At 40.2% G+C, this 21,383-nt stretch overlaps 1 long non-coding RNA gene across 1 annotated transcript; it reads right to left on the reverse strand.

Moving 5' to 3' along the window:
• Positions 1-6,013: 6,013 nt before the first annotated feature.
• On the reverse strand, positions 6,014-21,013 carry LOC118499911. The gene is made up of 3 exons (XR_004902449.1): positions 20,994-21,013; positions 17,752-17,754; positions 6,014-6,032 (listed from the first exon to the last, which is right to left on the reverse strand). It is a non-coding gene; the product is annotated as an uncharacterized LOC118499911 (long non-coding RNA).
• Positions 21,014-21,383: the final 370 nt, after the last annotated feature.

Genomic DNA, 21,383 nt, shown 5'->3' on the forward strand with positions numbered 1-21,383 from the left:
TCTGGCTTAGAGATGCAAAGAAAAGCTAGAGGGAAAATTTGTATGTATGTTGATTAGGCTATACCTCTGCAGACTGCAAAAGACAAAGGGAAACTACATTCTAAAGGCCAGTGTCTGCATTCTCTCTGGGCTTCAGAGGATCAGGAAAAGGTTCAGTTAGCAGAAAATTAGGTTCACCCGAGATGAGATATTGTTCTCATTTTATCTTTTGTAAGAAAATAGAAAGTAAAGCCAAAACAAAATATATAGTTAATCTTGGAGGCATGATTCTAATATATTTGAGAAAATGCAATGTTCTAGACCAAGTTTTATCTCAATAAAAATTACTGATATAAAAATTATAAGAGTGAGGCATGTGTTGAAACCCTTTGGATAGAGATATATAATTCTTAAATTTATATCCAAGTGTTGGGAACTCCCTCTCCCCCCAACTACACATTGACTTTATTTTGTTTGTTTCTTAGTAAACTGATTTTACAACTAGATAACTTTAAAAACATCTCCCAAGTAGTAGTAATTGTAATTTCGTATGGCAATTCATGACAATGCTTGACATCAAATAAAAATTTGCCTTTAAAATGATGTGCATATATCTCCCAAATACCTCATTCCTTGTTTTTATGAGCATTATAGAGGAATTCATCTGTGGCGAAGGTATCCACAAATCTAATAGTTATGCTATTATTTCGGATTTTTTTTTTATGTAGAGCTTTTTATGTAGTGGTCCCCAAATACATTACAAATGTGGCTTCATCTGTTTACCCTGTGCTAGCCACTCCCAACTTTCTTGCTTACAAATGGAGAAAGGGAAGCAAGGAGGTTAGGCATGATTTTATTCAAATGTTCCCAATACTTGGAAAGACTTCCCAGGAGAGAGGATTTTTTTCTGGCCCCCAGGTTGTTATTCTAGCACCCACACCAGGCTTTCTCCCATGGGGAAAAATGAACCATCTCGCACAACATGTTTACAGTACAATATGTAAGACAAAACAGCAAAACACAGTTATGTCAATACCATTTATGAAGACCAAATTAAAAAAAGATCTCTTTCACAAAATCAATAGCATGGGAGAGAAAATCAAGATGAATGGCCGAGGGAGAGAAGGTAACCAGCATAACAAATGGATGGAACCTCTGCACACGCCTGCCTGAGTGAGCAAAGGTAAATAATTACTCACCGCATGTGTGTTTTCACTGAGCAAGTCGGGTGAACAGAGTCTGATCAGAGGAAGAGAGGATGAATAGTTGAGGCATAAAATAAAAATGTTTATCTGAGCATCTATCACCCCCCTGATCTAATGCGGAATTCATGGGTAGAGCTCAGCCCTTGGCAGGCCCGGCTCTCAGTTTATACATAGCCTCAGAATCGTTCAGCAAACCATAAAACGTGCTTTCTCACTTTTCTGCTTGGATGATTTCAGAGCTGCTCTCTAGGGACCAATTTTTCTAATGGCGAGATCTAATTCAATTGTGTGCTCACTCAGTTCAGAGGGAAGGCTGTGGAAGGAAGGGCACTGCAGACCAGCGTGTTTGGGGCTGGAGGGACGGAGATTCTGTTCCAGAAAGTGAGGGACCAAGTGTATTGCTTTCCACTGAATATGCTAGTCATGTGCCTCTCCAAATCTTTCTTACTCATCTAATTCAGGTGAAAGCCCCACTGTGCAAGGATTACATACATTTTGCCTGATTTTGAAATGACAGTGGCATTTTCTCTTTTTCCTGAATGCTACTTTTAATCCCTGTTATTTAGCACTTCAGGGAATAGAGTATGTCAGTTCTCTGAGTTTTTTCAACTTACTACAGCTCGTTACCATGCAATTGATTGGATGGCTTATACCCATTCTGAAACTGTCATTAAGGTCCTCAAATACCACATTATTTTCATGTTTTTATTTTTAAAGACCTGCACTGTAAACTCTCACAGGCCAAGGTTAAGCTATAGCTTCATTTTGTATTGTTCATATTTAGCATTTTGCTCATATTATTTTGACAAGTTACAAATACATGATGGTGATAATGAATTTATCTGAATGCCACATTTGCCTACAAATTTCTGACTTGCAGTAGAGTCTTTGCTCTGAGTTATTTGTGTGTAGCGATGATAGGTATGATCCTTAGATAGATGTCGTCTTTTAGCCATTTCCCCAGAAAATGCTCATTTCATTTGTGCCCTGAACAACAGGGAAAGGTGGATAGGCTGTCTTGTACATTAGGCCATTTTCACCAACTAAGTCTTTCCACTATTACACTTAGTAGGCTTATATTGAAAAGATCTGCAACCCAGAAATTTTCTCCTAGGTATCTGGTTTTCAGTGAGAACTATAGAATTACAGAATTTTGGAAACTAAAGAGAGCTTAGGGACTCTCTAACTCCCTGACTTTACAGATGGTGAAGTGAGGTTTCAAGGGGTGAAGTTACAAGATGATTAAATGGCAAAGTCAGTACTTGAACTTGACTCTGTCCTATTTATTTATTTATAATATGGGCCTCCTCTATGGCAGGCACTGTGCTATTGCTTTGGATATAGAAGTGGATGAAACAGATCTAGACTCTGAAGGATGACAACTCACTGGGTCTGTCTTCTTTCTGTTGGACCTGTGGGCTAAGTCAGCTGGATGTTGACCCCCTGATGAAGCACATTGATGACTTAAAGTAATGTGGAACAAACAAATTCCTAGGTAACTGTTTTTAATTCTAGCCTGCTTGTCTATGTTTAACATTATAGTTTTTTTAGGAAATGTATCTTAAACTAGCTTCACTAACATGTATATCCTTCTCCTCATCCTTTTAGTTTGTTTGAAGTTCTTTGACATTAGAAGTTACTATTCCAGTAACTTTCTTTGTGCTGGTGGTTTCTTCTATTTCCACTCTTCTCCAGTGCTGGTACTACAAAAGGAAACCCTCACAAAAAAACTACCAAAGCTAATGAGTGAAGGCAGAGCTTTCTCCAGCACTCCACAGACTGTTCATCTTAAGGATCGTTCCCATGAAGCCTTCCTCCATAGCCAGTTTCTAAAGGCATTTCTCAGATATAATTTATTCTCCCCTCGCCAAGTCTTCTTTTTCTTTTCTATCTTGGCAGATGCCAGAACAAAGACCTAAGGCTTATGTCTGCCAGTATGAAGCCTTGTTATTGGCTTTTCTTCTTATTAGCAAGAAATCATTTTCCATTTTCTTAATCTTGTCATTTTGTCTTTAATGAGAACTTATGTTTACATGAAGCTTTACTGTTTATCCCATGCTTTCATATATGCTATGCCATTGAGCCTCAGAGGACATAGACAAGGTTGGCAGACTTTTCTTTATCATTTTCACTTTACACTGTGGAACCACAGGCTCTGAGAGTGTGGTGATTACTCAGATGACATTAGTGGAGCTTGCTAGTGTTACAGGGTATAGCCAAGAGGGGGGGCCCCAAATAGGCATTTGAAATGGGGTCCAGAACTTAAGGTGTCCAGGAGATTTTAAGATATCTCTATCCCCCACCCCAGGGTGTGGGTTGGGGGAAGGGACAAATGGAGCAGGGCCATTGAGAGCTGTTTAGCATAGCAACAGCCTTGCAGCTAAGCTCTGGCATGGTCCTTTGGCATATCTATAACCTTTGACTGGTTGCATAGATAAGTTAAGTAGCTGTGATCAGCTCTAAGCCAGGGAATGGAAATAACTTCCCCACCCGGAAGTAACTTCCCCACCCGGAAGTAACTTCCCCACCCAGAAGTAACTTCCCCACCCAGATGTCACTGGTGGGGGGCAGGTCCCCTGCGTTACAGCGCCTGCGTGGGAGCTCGGAGAGGATTGGCTCCAGGACATGGGGCCACACCTGCCCAGACTCATGATGGCAGCCCAGTAAAGCTGGAAGGATACGAGTTCTGGCATGTGAAGCCGAGTGTGGGAGGAGTCGGAAATGGGGCTGCAGAGGAAGATTGGCCGCGGGGATTTCAAACCCAGATTTGGTGGCCATTGAGGGGGAGAGCCATGCTGCTTTAGGAGGGAGAGCCATGCACAGCCCTGAGAAGAAGAGCCATGTGCAGCCACTGGGGGAGAACCATGCTGCTTTAGGGAGTGAACCATGCACAGCCCTGGGAGAAGAAGCACGTGGACTTGACGGAGTGGAGACCCCTGCAGCCCTGAGAGAGGGAGAACCACGCGGCAGCCCTGAGGGAGAGAACCACGCGTCTTTAGCAGAGTGGAGACTCCCGCATCCCAGAGAGAGGGAACCACGCGGCCTGGCAGAGTGGGGACCCCCACAGCTTTAGAAGGGAGAACCACCACCTGGTTTTAGCAGAGATCCCGGCAACTCAGCTGAGGGTGCTGGGAATCCAGGGAGGTCTCCCAGTCGAGATCGAGTACTAACTGGGAAGAACCAGAGGACTGCCTGAGCCATGGACTTCTATTTCCTTTCCTGAGATATGGTACTCTGGACTGGGCAAAGGGGGAAGGAAGGAAGGACTGTGTGTTTGTGGGTGTTTTAAGGGACTTTGGGATTTTGGTGAAGACATTAGGTCACTACTTGAAGTTTGTATAGCATTAAATAAACATTTCCTTTCCTTTTCATGAATCTCTGGCATTGAGAGACGTCTTTCCTCTGGCAGTGGACATAACGGACCCGGGGCCTTCTTTCAATAATAGTATATCATCCCAGGCCCCCCCCCACCCTTGTTGTGTTCTGTAACACTAGAACAGTCATCTTGATTTGTTCCATTAAAGCCACACTACTGCCATGCTGATCTTTAAAACCACTTCTCTCCATTATTCATAAATTACATGGAAGAATTTCTGAGAAACAGTATTATGTCAGAGCATAGAATATGCTTTAAAACATGTTTGAGTAGAGCTTAGCAAAATTTAAATAGTAATATAAAGTTATGTCACCTTAACCATCTAAGAGTTTATGCAGGAATTGTCAAATAATTTGTATGAGTAATGGCATTTGCTCTTCAACCAGTAAGATCAGCTGCTTTGGGAAGGCAGTTTGGTTTCAGCATAGAGGTTCAGAGGGCAGAATCCAGAACCAGGCTGGTTTCAAATCTAAGCTCTGCCACTTCTAGCTGTGTGACATTGGGCAAATTATTTAGTATCTCTGTGCCTCAGTTTCTTAATCTATAAAATAAGCATAAAAATGAGTCCTGGGGCATAGGCTTGTTGTGAAGATAGAAAAGCATGTGTCCTACACATGTGGGCACACACCACCCACACCACACCCACACCATACGCATGTCATAACACACAACCCAGCATACATACTACGTACACTACACCAACACCACACTCCCATGCCACACACATCATACACATCACACATGCCACACCACATGCACCACAGACCATACCACACACATCATAACACACAACATACCACACACACACTATACTCTTACCCATACCACATACCACACACACCTCACACACCACACCCATACCATACCCACATCACACACAGCACATTCCACACCCATATCACCCACTCCACATGCCACACATACCACACACACACCACACACACCATATACAGTATAGAATAATATTTGGAATGTAGCAAGCCCAAGTGAAGTGTTAGCTATATATTGCACCAATATAGTATGACAGGAAAGCAATCTGGACCTGGGCTGGTAGGAAGATTGATTTCAAGAGTACAGGAGAACAAAGCACAGTAGAAAGGCAAGAGTAATTGTGATAAAGGTGGTGTTGGTGGGCCCAGCTGTGTTGGCAAGATCTTGGAAACCCAGAAAGAGTCAGGGTGTCCTTGTACAGGTGGCATGCTGCTTCCCTGCTGAGCTTGGTTCCTTAGCTGAGTCTTTATTACCAGACAAATGGTCAGAATAAGGACTTTGGAAAACGGCTATGTGAAAGCTCTCAACCAAGGGAACTGGGCCATACAGTGGTGAACTTGGCCTCCAATAGTCTGGAAGAGAGTTCCCAGATAAGAAACATCACAGAGCCCTGGCTGGGTGGCTCAGCTGGTTGGAGTGTGGTCTCATACACTAAAAGACTGAGTGTTTGAATCCCCCTTTGGGGTGAGTATAGGAGGCAACTGTTTGCTGTTTCTCTCTCGCATCAATGTTTCTCTCATTCTCTCTCTAAATTGATAAACGCATCCTCAGGTGAGGATAAAAAAAAAACAAACGGCATCATAGAGAAGATTAGTGCTCTCCCATCAACAGCTGTCAGTTGGGGTTGTGTGGTCCTGGCTGCCAGAGGAGGAGTCTGGGGAAATCACTCAGCTCTGCTTTCTGGGTCTGACCTTTAGGAGCAGAGCTTTGCTCCTTACATGGCCTGATATGGGGTTAGGAGTGGGCAGAGGGGAAAGGCTAGAGCTGCTTCAGAATTTGCTCTTTTAAATCAGGGTTGCTCTGTGACCAGGTTCAGGTTGGGGCTGTCCATGGTGGGACGTTTCCCTTCCTAGCTTCACTTTTAAGTGCAGGATATTTGAGGATGAGAACTGAGAACATGCACTGTTATTCCCTAGCACCTAGCTGGCATCTGGCATTCTCACATGTGATCAATGACTAATTGGTGAAGAATTGGAAAAGCTAGAGAGAAGAGGGGTAATGTAAAGCTGCTTTAGCCAAAGACGGAAAAGAAACTAGGTCTTGGGCCTGATGCCCGGTCGATTGAAGTGCCCACCAGATCAGTACTTTTCAGTTCACGGGAAGCTGCGTAGACTTCTGGTGACGCTTGGGATGCAGTGGAGCAGAAGGAAAGGAAAATTGATCCTATTTTTGGGGGGGATAAAATCATAAGAGACATTTCAGGAACTGAGAGAGCCAATGAGTATAATTTTAAAAATGAACACCAGTGTCCCTTATAAAGTGAATCAATAGGGATTATTATAATTTGCTAGAAAGTAAATCAATAGAGATTATTGGAATTTGCTGTAATTTGTAAAAGAAATGATTCAAGCCCCTATAGCAGAATAAGGCAGTAGCAGAGGGCAGGAACCAATCTATTTTATATGTTCTGTTCAGCCTTTCTGCTTTAAAATTATAAAATCCAAATACTAAATGGAGCCTCATTTGATTCTGGGGCAGAGACCTAGAAGGATTTAGTTCAGGACAGGTTCAATTTCCTCAGGGTATGGAGGGAGATCCAGGACTTCCTGTGGAGCAGGGAAGCGTAACAGATGCGAGGAACCATCTTCTAAATGGCTGTGTGGGATTCAACATCAGTATAGGAAGCTTCAGGCAGTGGCCTAATCCTTCCAGAAAGAAAGTAGTTCTGATCTCACTTTGAGCTGAATCCCCAAGCAGGTAGCCTGAGGTGGAGGGTGTTTGAAACAAGACATGACTTTAATTCAAGCAGAATCAGCTCAAGCAGAATGAAAGGCCAGCCTCCAGTTGTCTTCCCAGGACAATTGTCTTTCCCGCTCCTTACTTAGTTCAGACCATTTCAGTTACTTTCCACCTGCAGCCTGAAAGTAGTTTCTGAAGAGTCTGGGTAGCTACACAATCTTGGTTTGCAAAGAGCTATATTACTGCAAAAGTGCGGCAGCACTGGCTCAGCAATTTTAGTGATTTCACTCAAGTTGGGCCAGGCCTGATGGAGTGGTTAGGCTTCTGTGCTGGTCTCAAACACCTGCATTGTCCAAGCTGCTAAACTTTGCTTATTAATGGAGAAGTTGTGAAGCCAGCTTTTACACTGGTTTTAGAATATCAAAACCTCTATCTAAAACATCTAAAGTTAATGTAGGAAACCTAACTCAATGCTAAAAATGTTTTAGCAAAGCTGTCATAAACATCAGGATTTTTGAGATGGTAGCAGTGAGAGATAGGAAACAGGAAGACTATATTTTGATTTTCAAGAAAAGATCAGTGAAAAGAAATTGCTTTTTCTCTTTCTTCTTTCTTCCCTCTCCCAATTTTTAAAACTATAATAGATTTTGTCTATTTAGTTCTAGTACTGGACATGTATTGTAAGTACTTGATTTCATGGTACCCTGGGCTTTTTTTCCTCTCTTTTATCTTTTTATTTTGTATCTTTCTTGTTAGTTTTTCAAGCATCTTAAAATTACTCCTTTTTTCTCTCTATCCTCACTTCTTAGGATAGTGTCTGGTGCAAAATAGATCCTCAATAAATATGTGTTGAAGGAAAAAATCAATTCACAGTATGTAGAATGACCAAAAGATAATAAAAAGATTATTTAGATTACTTATATAATTCTTAGTTTAGTATCTTTCATTGAAAGTTTTAGGTTGTATTTTGATTTATACCTAACACTGTGCTGTACCACAGTGAGTCAGAGTGAAAATTATGGGTTCTGGAACCAGATTTCCCGAGTTTGACTCTCAGGTCTCCTACTCACTGTCAGTGTAACTATGAACTAATTACTTAACATTTTTGTGCCTCAGTCTTCTCATTTTTAAAATGATAATATTAGGATTAGGAGAATATATCTCATAGAGTCACGAGAACCAAGTGATTTAGTACAGGTAAAGCACTTAGAACAATTCCTGGTGCATACATAGTAAGGGCTGTATCAGTGTGAGCTAGTTTCTTACTCATGCCCTGGGAGCAATCCTCCCAAAGCAAGGCTACTAAAAGGGTTGTCTTATTACTAAAAAACTCAAATGAGTTTTCCAGCCTCTTTATATTGTTTTAATGAGCATTCAAAGTGACATGTGGTTTCCTCTCAGTTCTTTTCTGGGATTTATTTTTAGTAGTTGGGAAAGCTGATGTCTTAAATGGTCTTAGCTCCTGATGTCCATGGGTTTGGCCAGGACTAGTCTTCTGAAAGAATGCAGTCTGAGGATTGGTCAGGGATGGGCTCTAAAGTCACTCTTCCAGGAAAGATGTGGAGCGAGGGGATCACACTTTTATTATAAATCTAAAATGCAAAAATAATATACTCCCCAATAGTCTTTGTCCTCAACATTTGATTCTTGGTCGGGAGTGCTGATTCACACAACTTGTGTTAGGACAGAGGAAAACATGATGAATCTAAGAGTGAGTGCCTAGACTGATTGAAAACCCTTGCTCTCTGGATGGCTGCAGCTCTCAGAGATGGGAAGTTATGTAGAAGCAGTCTGCTGGCCCACTGCAGGGTGCTTGATGCAATTTTATGGCATGTTTAAATCTCAATGATCTAAGACACACTGCTCTGTTTTACCCTTAAATGGGCTCTTAGTATATTATCTTTTTGTTGCTTTTCCTTCCTGTTTGATTTACTTGTGTGTGTGTGTGTGTGTGTGTGTGTGTGTGTGTGTGTGTGTAGCTTCTCAAAGCCTTAACTATGTGAGATTATAGTAAGTGGCACTAGTAACCTAGCTGAATACCAATAAACATGGAATGGCTCATTATAAGGCAGGTATAAGGAAATGGGAAGTGCTAGCAGTTAAATAGGAGTTTATGTATCTACTAAAAAGATTGTTTTTCAAGCTACCTTTTGTGGCATATTAGATGTGTTTTCTTGTGTTGAAAATCTTGGCATCTCTTTCACACGAAATATTTCCAGATTGTTTAGTTATTTGTCCTTCAAATACAATGAGTGAAAGCTATCCCAAAAGGAGGAAAATGGAAAATTGCTGAAATTACAACTGTTTTTACATTTCTCTAATGGAAATAGTTTTAAAATCCATGGAGGGTGGGAAATCCAATTTATAGGAAAGTAGTATTAGAAAGCATGCAATTATATATAGTGAATATTTCCTCAATGATGGAAAAATTCAAAATACACAAAAAGAAGCTTCTGTGGGCATTTTCGTAACAAGGCAGGCTGATACCATACACTGCTACTGGGGACTCCTGTCACCAGAGAGGCAGAGGAGAAGTTGATGTGTTTTTGTGTTCTCATTGAGGGGGGGAGGTCATGTTCCAGAAGACACACAGGGATTAAAAACATGCAATTTAACTTTCCATTCTGATTCTGCTCCTAACAATATTAATAGTGATGATAACGGCAACTATCAAGCAGATTTAATTTAATAATACAATTGTTGCACACGTTAAGTGAGATAATTCTTGTAAGTTTCCAAATTCTGACATGTGAGATGAATCAAGCTCTACAATTAATTTTCTCTCCTATGATAAAACAGGGAATAAACTTTACTTTTTTACTCCCTTGACAATGGAGGCCCTTAAAGGTTTTATGTTAAATATGGAACATAGACTAATATAGAAGTTCATGTAACTAATTTTGTGAATTCTCCTGGGTGCTCGCTGAGCATCCTTCTCCACTGCCATGTGTTGGGGTGGCTTTTCATATAAAGTTGCATTCGGGCAGGTGTGAAACTACTGAATGCGGAAAACATGAAAATGACCTCTGTTTTCTTACTTAGTATGTGGGAAAATGGATAGAGTATTGTGAAGCATGCTCAAATGATGCGTGGGTCACTGGCCAGCAGTGATCATGGAACGCTGTGGATGGCTCGTCGAAAAACACGCGAGAAAAAAACATGCACAGAGACAAACTAGTTTCTGTGGGGAAGTAGGGATGAAATGGCCACCCCCCCTAGTGGGGAGCGCCCCGATATTTACCATCCACACCTGCTTTTATTGGGCTCATTTTGCATAATAATTCAGGTAAAGTACAGTACTTATCAGGGGGAAGTAAGGAACTATAGAAAACAAGGAACTCTGCCGGTCTATTGAGTCGGGGTCAAAGAGCTGTAAGACTTTGAGGAACAAACTAACTTCCTCCTTGGACCCCTCTCATTCAACTGAGAGCATTCTAAACAGAGAAGGTTTCACAGTAATTTACATATTCTTTCCTAGGCCTGATCACCCAGGGAATCCGCCCTTTTCAGCACAGAGCTGCACAACCCTGTCATTGTTTCAGGCTTAGGTGGAGCAAGGGAACTAAGGCAACCAAGAGATAAGGAGTTTTTCTCCCAGACGATGAGAACTCAGGCTTTGTCAAAGCCGAGGAGCAAGGGTCCATCACCCCCTTTTGCTGTAGCCCCCAAAGTCCTTTTGGGGGGCCTCCCAAAGTGATCGTGCCTGTCTTAGGTCATTCCCCCCGTGGGGAATCTTACCTGTCTTTGGCTAACCGACCAAGCTTTTTGGGGTTCAGTTATGAATAAAGCAGCAGAAGCAGCATTCCTGCCAGGGAGATAAGCTTTTGTCTCCTTGCTGGCTTACGGTTCCAAGGGCGTTCCCTTAGCCTTAGCCTTAGCCTAGGCGGGGGTTTCAGCTTCTGATACCAGTCAGGGCAGTTCCCAGCACTCAAACTCATCCAAGATGAATGTCAAACTTAGAAATTATGGGATGGAGTGCCCACAGCCTCTTGTATGGGCACCCAAGGGTGAAGCATTTATTTGGTCAGATCCAGGCCCTACCTCTCTAAACCTAAATTTTATATGGCTTATGGGAATGAGGCACTTAAAGAAATTAGATGAGGAGAAGTCAATCAGGCACAAACCCTCAAAACATTAGAAAGAGAATTGAAAGGCAATGAAATACATATAATTTTGCTCTCCATTTCTTGTGTCTACTGTTAAATAGAAGTATTTTCCCAGGATTTGACAATAGGGTTTGTGGGCTACCTTTCTTAATCCTTATGTTTTACAATCTGATATTCATGAGCTTTAGATGTTATGCATTTTTGCACATGTTTTGCTTACAACTAGATCATGTGCTGTGATAACTCAGGATCTGTAATGGCAGGCGCAGTGCCTTTTGCAAGGTGCACTTCAAAAATGTTTGATTCCTTTTTAATCTTCATTTTAGAAGTTACACTAAAATGTTAAAATATAGAAAAAGCTCTAAATAGTAATACAATGAATAACTGTATATCCACCACTCAGTTTAAGAAATAAATGTGACCAATAAGTTAGAGCTACCTATATCCTTTCTCATCTTATCCTTCCCACCCCAACCAGGTGCCCCTCTCTTGAGCTTGGTAGTTGTTATTCCCACTTACATCTTGTTATTTTACAAAAGACAGTAATATATAGAATACAATTATAAATATGCATGAGAAAATGGTTGTATAGCATTTCATATTTTAATGCTTTATAAAAATAGAGTAACCCATTCTACTGAAACTTGCCAATTTTTTTTGTTCAGCATTGTGTTTGAGAAACTCCTCCATGTGAATACGTGTGACTCTGGTTTATCCATTTTCACCTCTATGTAGTCTTCCACATATGAAGGCACTACAGGTAATTTATCCATTATTCTCTTGATCATTTTAGTTGTTTCTAGTTTCTGGCTTTGCAAACACAGTTGCCATGAGCACTGCTGGCGTGCCTTCTTCTGTACATGTATGAGGGTTTCTCTAGGGTACCTGCCTGGAAGAGGAATTACTGGGTCCTGAGACACGTGCTGCAATCTGACTAGGTGTTGCTGAATGAGTCTTCGAGGTGGTGAGTCTGCATTACACCCCTGGTAGCAGTGTATTGTCATTCCCACGGCTCGTTATGCCCACCAGCATTTGTTATTGATTGTCAAACTATTTAATCTTTTCTAATATGATGACTAAGAAGTGGTATCTTATGGTTTTCGTTTCTGTATCCCTTATTACTAATGAGAGTGAGCATCTATGTATGTTTATTGGCTTTTGGGCTGCATAATCTATGAATTTCTGTGTATATGTTTTGTACATTTACCAATTGATTTAATTATCTTTTTTCTCTCATTCTTGTTTTTATTGTAGTAAAATTACACATAACATTTTCCATTTTAGCCATTTTCACATGTACAAGTCAGTGGCATTAAGCTCACTCACAGTGTTGTGCAGCCATCACCACTATCTATTTCCAGAACCTTTTTACCATCCCAAATAGAAGTCTGAGCCCATCAAGCAAAATGTTCTTTTCTCCCTTACCAAATACCCTCTAGTCCCTGGTAACCTCTAATCTACTTTTTGTCTCTGTAAATTTTCCCAATCTAGATATTTGTGATAAATGGAATCACATTATTTTGTTCTTTCCATTTAGCTTATTTCATTTAGCATAATATTTGCAAATTCATCCATGTCATAGCATGTATCAGAACTACATTTCTTTTTATATCTGAATAATGTTCCTTTACATGTACATACCACATTGTGTTTATACTTTCATATGTTACTGGGCACTTCAGTTGTTTCCCACTTTTGGCTACTGAAAGCAATGCTGAACTGAGCATTGACATACAAGTATCTGTTCAAGTCCTTGATTTCCATTCTTTGGGTATGTATTTAGGAGTGGAATTACTGGGTCATATTGTAATTCTATGTTTAGGATTCTACACAAAACTGTTTTTTCAGAGGCCGAATCATTTCACAGTCCCATCATAATGTACAAAAATTCCAGTTTTCTCCTCACCTTCTCCAATACTTATTCTCCATTAAAAAATTATAGCCAGATTAGTAAGTATAAAGTGGTATTTTACTGTGGTTTTGATTTGCATTTTCCTAATGAGTTTTGATATTGAGCATCTTTTCATGTGTCATTTTTATATCTGCTCTGGAGAAATGTCTACTCTAGCCCTTTACCATTCTTTTAAATTGGGTTGTTTATCTTTTTGTTGTTGAGTTGTAGTTCTTCATATATTCTGGATATTAAACCATTATTCAGTATATGGTTTGCAAATGTTCTCTTCTGTAGGTTGTCTTTTCACTTTATTGATAATATTCTTTTATGTACAAAAATTCTTAATTTTTTTTAAAGATTTTGTTTTACTTTTATTTTTAGAGAGGGAGGAGAGGGAGAAAGAGGGAGAGAGAAACATCAATGTGGGGTTGCTGGGGGTCATGGCCTGCAACCCAGGCATGTACCCTGGCTGGGAATCGAACCTGCGACACTTTGGTTCGCAGCCCGTGCTCAATCCACTGAGCTATGCCAGCCAGGGCCAAAAATTCTTAATTTTAATAAAATCCAATTTATTTTTTGTTGTTGCTTGGGGAGTTTATTATCCTTTTCTTATTGATTTGTAGTAATTGTATATAGATTCTGGGTATAGATATTTTATTGATTGAATTCATTACAAATAACTTCCTCAAGTGTGTGACTTATTATTTTGCCTTTAAAATGATGTTTTTTAATGAGCAAAAGTGTAAATTTTAAATGAGTCACATTTATCAATATTTTAATTTATGATTTACACTTTTAGCTTTTCTTAAGAATTCACCTTGTCCAAAGTTTAAAAAAGTGTTACTCTATATTTTTCCTAAAAGTTTGCATTTTTCTTTTAAATTTAGTTCTTTAGTCAAGTTCCCCTCTCAGTGGGGCTCCCAACATTTCAAACATCTCTTGATGCCATTGTTGCATTCCAAATGTCACCACAGTGTCCCACAGGCAGCCCTTTACCTCCAGCTCCTGCTTCTTGTTGGGTCCTTTCAGGTTGTGCTACTGACTTTCCTCACGGACTTCTTTTCCCACAAGGAGCATCATGGATTGGCCTGGCATACCTCTTTCAGTCCAGGCCCGAAATAGTATTTGGCAGCATTGGGTTAAATCTCTGGCTTGTGCCCAGAATAAATATAAACTTACTAAATATAGGCTTATAAGTATAGACTTATTAAAAATAAGTATAAATTCTGTTTCCTCTATAATTTCACTAAGAATCTAGAAGGTGGGAGTGTAGGCATATGTATTGGTGCCATCCCAATGACCCTCTAGAGCCTGACTGAGTTGCCTTAGCCAATTGTAGTGTTGCCTGGAAGTGGAAGCCAGGTACCATTCTGGTCCTTCCTGACCTTGACATTTCAGATGTAAAATATCTCTTATTAGTGGCATGGCTTATAAAACTTGTTTCATGAGATGAGTATGTTTTTCTTTTATTCTAATAAGAAGTCCACTGGAAACTTATATCTTCATAAATTACATATTTTATTTGGTAAAGGCTAATTGATACTATTTTAGAATCCTAATATCTATCTGTACCTGCCTCTTGTGATGAGTGATGAAAATAATTGATAGCTCTGAACCTTTTAAGCAGGGAGACAAATGATCACTATTCATCTTCCCTGTGTTTGGCAGGGAATCAGGCAAACAGAGGAAGAGGGTAGGGAAGAACACTATTTGGGAGTTGGAAACATGCAGCTTTTGAAAATATTATAAGAAAACTTGTCAAATGCAAGGACTATAGCTGAAAGAAGCATGGCTGACTGCCATTCTCTTTAATAAACCTCAATGCGTCTATGATTGGGAAGTCCCAGGAAAAGGCAAAGGGATTCATCTGGGACTTAGGAGAGCTCGACTTTTCATCGTGGCTCTGAGTCTCCTTCCCAGATAAGCATGTTTTCTGCATCTTACCTTGGAGTCCTTCTGTCTACTTGGGATGGTGATGCCTGCATTGCTGTCTGTTATGCCAGGATTTTTGAAATATCATTTAAGACAACGTGTGGGAAAGGAATTCATGAAACACAAGCACAGGCCACCAGTTAGGAATCAAATCCAGCTGGTGAGATGAAAGCAACTGGTCCTGGCAGAGTTAGAAGACACCTGAAAGCCACAACTAAAGTGTTATTTTTAAATTCTCAAACTTTCCATATATATATATATGTGTGTGTGTGTGTGTGTGTGTGTACACACACACACACACACATACAGACTTTGCATCTCTATCCATGACAAAAGCACATAGCTGACATTTTAAATCAAAGATGAAATGGATAGTTTACTCTATGGATACATGGGGGAGAAAATGGGGTGTGTTGACCGTGAAGCAACCCCAGAAGTGGGGGAGAGCCTGGCATCTGGAATAAGACCTATCCTGGGTGGGACATCACACCATTGTGTTTCCCAGTCTTTCTGTGTTCCTGCCCATCTTCTGTGGTGGATCTTGCTGGTACAACTTGCAGTGGATTTGGGACTACAAAAGCATAATTATTTTTGGCAAAGAGTTCCAGGCACTTGGAGGGCTACTATAGAATAAAGCCTGCTCTGCAGAATGATTTGATTCAAAATGCATCCAATTTCCAGCCAGCAGAAGGCTCCTAGAAATGTTTGTAGTATCTGTGGGCTCTGAACTCCTCCAGCCCAGGGCTCCAGATGCTGACAGGCATTTTCCCCTATTAAATCAGTGTGGAAGGATTGCCACATGCGCTTCAATCAAACCTTTCCCACACACACATTCCCATAAAATTGTTGCTCTGCAGGAAATCTTTTCAACCACACTCATGTAAATGTGGCCTTTTCTACAAATGTAATAGAGTACATATAAAATATGGCTCAACAATGGCACTTTTATATGCCCCACCAGGCTCTATGCTGTGTGATGGGACACTGCTGCTAAAGCCTTTGGAGATTGCCAGGGACTGTCTGGTCAGGCTTTTCTCGCTGTGTGTATATAGTGGGTTCCATTATGCCGTAGGGTTGGGGCTCAAGAATAAAACTTGTTTTATGGATTTCCGATCCTGAGGTTCATTTCTCCAAACTTTATAGCTTTCAAAGTATTTTCCTTATACCCAGGTGAGGTAGGCAAAGCAGATGTTATTATTCACATTTTAGAGATAAAGAAACCAAAGCTTAGTTATGGCTTGAAAATGTTAAATACAGTTCACTGTACTACATTTAATAAGATTGCGCTATGTCATTTTATGTTATTTATATTGTAGCTTAATCTTTGAACAATGTCCAGCCAAAATAATAGGAGTCAGCCCTATATCCTTTTGAATTCTTCGAGACTATAGTGAAATGGATATAGATTTTTGGAAATATAAGCCAACATATTTTTCATTCCCCTTCAATTATTATGCCCTACAAAAGGCAAAGGCAGATGCCCCCTAGGAGAAATATATCCATAGGATAGAGAAAGGGGGTACAAGCTTCGGGATGTTGTTGCAAAGTAAGAAGCAGAAGTGAAAAGGTGGGGAGAAGAGAATGTCTTACTTCTTTAGCAGTAGCCTGGGGAGCAGCCATCCTGTCTGAGTAGCAGTATGTTGGACCAGATGCTCATGGGGGAAGAATGTGATTTAGCCATGGCTTCGAGATGTACCTGGGAGTCCTCAGTCTCTGAAGTCGGTGGGTGGGGTGCAGAGGATCCCAAAGTTGCCATGCACCCTGTTGGGGAACATGTCCAAGTAGATTAGACAATCAGGAATTAGGGATCCCTTCTCAACGAGAGTTGGGTAACCTTGAATGTAGACACCAGCTGCGGTACCGGTGCAGTGCTGCCCCACCGTAGTCACAGCACGGGACCTCCGGGCCCAGGGCTGTCTTGGTGACAGGACCCAGAGGACCCTCTGCTGAGCAAGTCCCAACCTCAGTCAGCCCCATCACACTGAAGACTTGTAAGCACCTCTGTATACCCACATGTCAGGTTCTCTTTTAAAAAATGTGGGGATGTCATAAAGAAAACTAGAGACTGAGTATATTACCAAATGAGACTAAGCATTCTTTTAAGCCATCCTAAACAGAGAAATCTTTATTAGTTTAAAAATGATCTCTGTTTCTACCTTTCCCACTCTCCCAAAGCCTAGTGAGATGAAGGCACTCATGAGAGGCTTAGTTGGGTGATAGATCTACAGAAGAAGCTGCAGTGTGTTTGAGTTTTAGGATGTGAATTGTTCATCTCACTATAATAGGAGAGGGAAATATTTCAGTTGAGCTGAAGGCTATGTTAGAGGTTAGTGTATATGAGAACCTTGGAAACAATGGGAAACCATAGGCATTTTTCCTTTCTGGTATTTGCTTTCATTCTTGCTTGCCTAAGGACCTTTTATATAATGGATGTCAGCAAAAGTGCCTTCCTCCAGGAGGGCGTCCCCCTGCCTACGGTGCAGGCCTCAAGGGGTCCCTTGGCTTCTCAATTTAATTACCATAAGACCTTTTGCAGTTGCCCCATGGTGATTCTAGGCTTTCCCAGAAGCTGTGCCATAAATCTTTCACCCACTGAAACCTTTTGTATATTCTTCAGCCAGAATAATTGGGAAGAAAATTATGTTCATGTTATTTCAGTTGGAGAAAATGCTAATAATTCAGTGTCTGGGCAGCGGGACACAGAAATCCATTACTTTTAGGGTTAGCTGCATATTCCATTGACCTTGGGCAACTCTCTGGGCCTCTGTGAAATGGTTTGGGCTATGTGATTTTAAATGCCATCACTTGTGATTTGCTTGATTTGCCTATTCATTTAACACATTTATTAGGGGACCTACTGTGCAGTCTCCTAGGTTCTGGGATGCAATTATGAACCAGAGAGGCATGGTCTGTGCCTTCTGGTGCTTTTCTATGGATAGAAAAATTAAGGAGCACTATACTAAATTAATCAGGTGACATTTACCATTAAACTGTGCTACAATCACTAATCCCCTTAAGATCTAATTAACTTTTCACAGCAACACTTTGCTCCAGGTCTTCCTGGGCATTCTTGACCAGCTATTTTAACAAGTCTGGTTCAAGTAGATTCCCATAAAGGGCAACAGGGAGAGCACTGAGGTCTCAGAACTGATTCTGATGGTAAAATAACTGTTTCATGATTGGGGCAAAATAATGGAAGTGACTAACAATTTGTGAGCACCTACTATACACTAAGTATTGAACACCACACTATGGGCATAATATGTGTTAACCCAGTTTGGGGAAATCAATCTCAATTTTTCTGGGCCTCGAACTTCCAAGTAAACTAAACTGCAGATGGCTTTCCATCAGAGCTTTTCATCTTCTTTACCATGGCCTTCTCATCTCATAAAGTGCAACATGAGAGACCAGCCAATGCACTCAATTAGAGAGAAGGGGAAACAGGTCAGGAAACTTCTTGGTAAAGGGAGGATATGCATGAAGGAGAAACAGATGAGGAATAGTAATACTCGTAAGTTTGCCTATTAATTTCATAGGAAAAGGGCATTTTGTGGTCATCTATATAATTTTGAAGTAATAAAACATTTTCCTAAGTGGGAAATCATATCTGCTGTGTCTGAGTAGTCTTAATCTAAAGAGAAACAAATTATTTCATGTATTTTTTGTAAGGAACTTGGAAAAAAATAACTAACCATTTGGTATGTTTTCAAATTTGCTCTGGAATGTATATTTTACATATTGTCTGGATTCTCATATTTTAATGCCAGTACCCTGTGGATACCCCCATTTCAGAGCTGCACATCCAGGTGATTGCTGCAAGGGGACCAAAACGAGTATCTGACCATCCTTTATTCAAAATGCTTAAGAAAGTAGAGTCTCAAGCGAGGGCATGTTCACCAAAAATACCCATGGGTAGCTCACATCTGGGAAGCTAAGCTAAACCTAAACTGGAACTAGCTCATTTTCTGAGCATGTACAGCTTTCCTTCTGTAGAGGAGTAAATATTTACATGCAGTGCTATAGCTGGGGGAAAAATAAGAAAATTTTTATTTACATAACCGTTCCTTTGCTTTTGAGTGCAATACTTGAAAATGGTGGTAGAAACTGAAATTTGTAAAGATATCTTGGTTTCGTATTTTGGATTAATTTTCAGTTAGTTTCAATTTCAAAATTTTATTACTGTTGTTTCTCCCCTCTTGAAGTTCTACCCTCCTTCCGAAGGTGGGCTGCTGGTATAGGGCAATTTAACTCAACACTGGCTGCTACTTAAAAAAAAATCAGATGGCTACTCAGCCACAGATTACATGTTTCTAGGCTAACAGTATCTTATGTTACAATGTTTACAAATCACTTCTTGCCAGTCTCTATGATCTTTTCTCTGCTATCTGGGATAACAAGTATTTTGGTTCTTTTAATGTACTCAATCAGTAATTATTAAGTTCCTTCTACATGTCAGTCTTAGGGTTGGACAGTTGACCAGTTGACCTGTGAACAACACGTTCACATTCTGGCATTCAGTCCCTGAATAGTTGGGCCTCAACTGCCTCTTCAACCTGTACTCCTGCTGACCTGCATATAACTTTTGACTCCCCTCAAACTTAACTACCATTGTCCCTCAGTATCCATGGATACTTAAGTCCCTTATATAAAATGGTGTAGAACGATGTGTATAGTCAGCCCTCCATAACCATGGACTCCCAACCATGGATCACAAATACTGTTCTCAATCCACAGTTGGTTGAATCCAAGCATGCACAACACAGGAACACAGAGGGCTGACTGTATGTTTATTGAAAAAAAAATCCATATAAAATGGACCTTTCTTTTATGCCTAAAATGTTTTTTTTCTTAAACTTTTTTCTGGTATTAATCCAACCATATTTAAGTGATAGACATTTTTTGTATTATATGCATTTATTTTTATTGAATTTATTGGGGTGACATTGACTCACAAACTGTAGAACTCAATTAAACATCTTCTGCACACTGCATTGTGGGCCTGATGATACATTATTTTTTAACCTTTTATTTTAAATACTTCTGAGTCCCTATGCTTTTTGTAATTTTTTTTGTACAAAGCCCAAATATGTATATAGTTTTAAACCCAATCTAAAATTTCTACTTATTAACTGAATAGTATACCATCAGTCTCCAACCTTTTGGGCACCAGAGACCAGTTTCATGGAAGACAATTTTTCCATGGACCAGGGTATGGGGATAATTTCAGGATGATTCAGCCACATTACATTCAAGCTCACCTCCTGCTGTGTAGCCTGGTTCCCAACAGGCCTAATACAGGTTCTGGTCCGTGTCCCAGATATTGGGGACCCCTGGTTTAGACCACTTACATTTATTATTACTTATACTTTTAATTTGCCTCATCTTAGTTTTGGCTTCCTGTTCAATTTTTTTTCTTTTTTCTGCCATTAAGTCCTTTGAGATTTTTGTTTGTTTTGTTCTCCACTGACACTTTGCTATTCTCTGAGTGAATACTCGTAACATTTTAATATGCCTACTTAATTTACCAAAGTTTAAATTCAATATCCCTGCTTTCTTCATGAAGAGTAAAGTAACTTAAGAATTCTTTAAACATGATTATTTTCTTCCCATCTTCTATGTTATTGTTATCTAGTATTTTAGCTCCTGCCTGTTTTTATATCCCCCAAATCAATCATTTTATAAAATCTGTTTACATCTGCCCTGGTTGGTATGATTCAGTGGATTGAGCACTGGCCTGCAAACCAAAGGGTCACTGGTTCAATTCCCAGTCAGTGCACATGCCTGCATTGTGGGCCAAGTCCCGAGTGGAGGTGTGCAAGAGGCAACCGCACATTGATGTTTCTCTCCCTCTCTTTGTCTCTCCCTTCCCCTCTCTCTAAAAATAAGTAAATGAAATCTTTTAAAAAATCTGTTTACATCTAACCACATATTTTCTGTTATAACAGAATAACATAGACTAGGTGGCTGATAAACAACAGAAATCTTTTTCTCACAGTTCTAGAGGCTGGAAGTCTGAGTGCGAAGAGGGTGCCGGAAGGGTTGTGTTCTGGTGAGGGCCCTCTTCTGGCTTGCAGACTATCATCTTTTCCTTGTATCCTCATATGATGAAAGGAATGAGACTAAAACCTAGTTCCTCCAAAGGTCTCATCTCCAAATGCTGTCACACTGGGGGTTAACATTTCAACATACCAATTTTGGGGGACACACACATTCAGTCAATA

Source organism: Phyllostomus discolor, chromosome 4, assembly GCF_004126475.2.
Source record: "Phyllostomus discolor isolate MPI-MPIP mPhyDis1 chromosome 4, mPhyDis1.pri.v3, whole genome shotgun sequence".
Lineage (NCBI taxonomy): Eukaryota > Metazoa > Chordata > Mammalia > Chiroptera > Phyllostomidae > Phyllostomus > Phyllostomus discolor.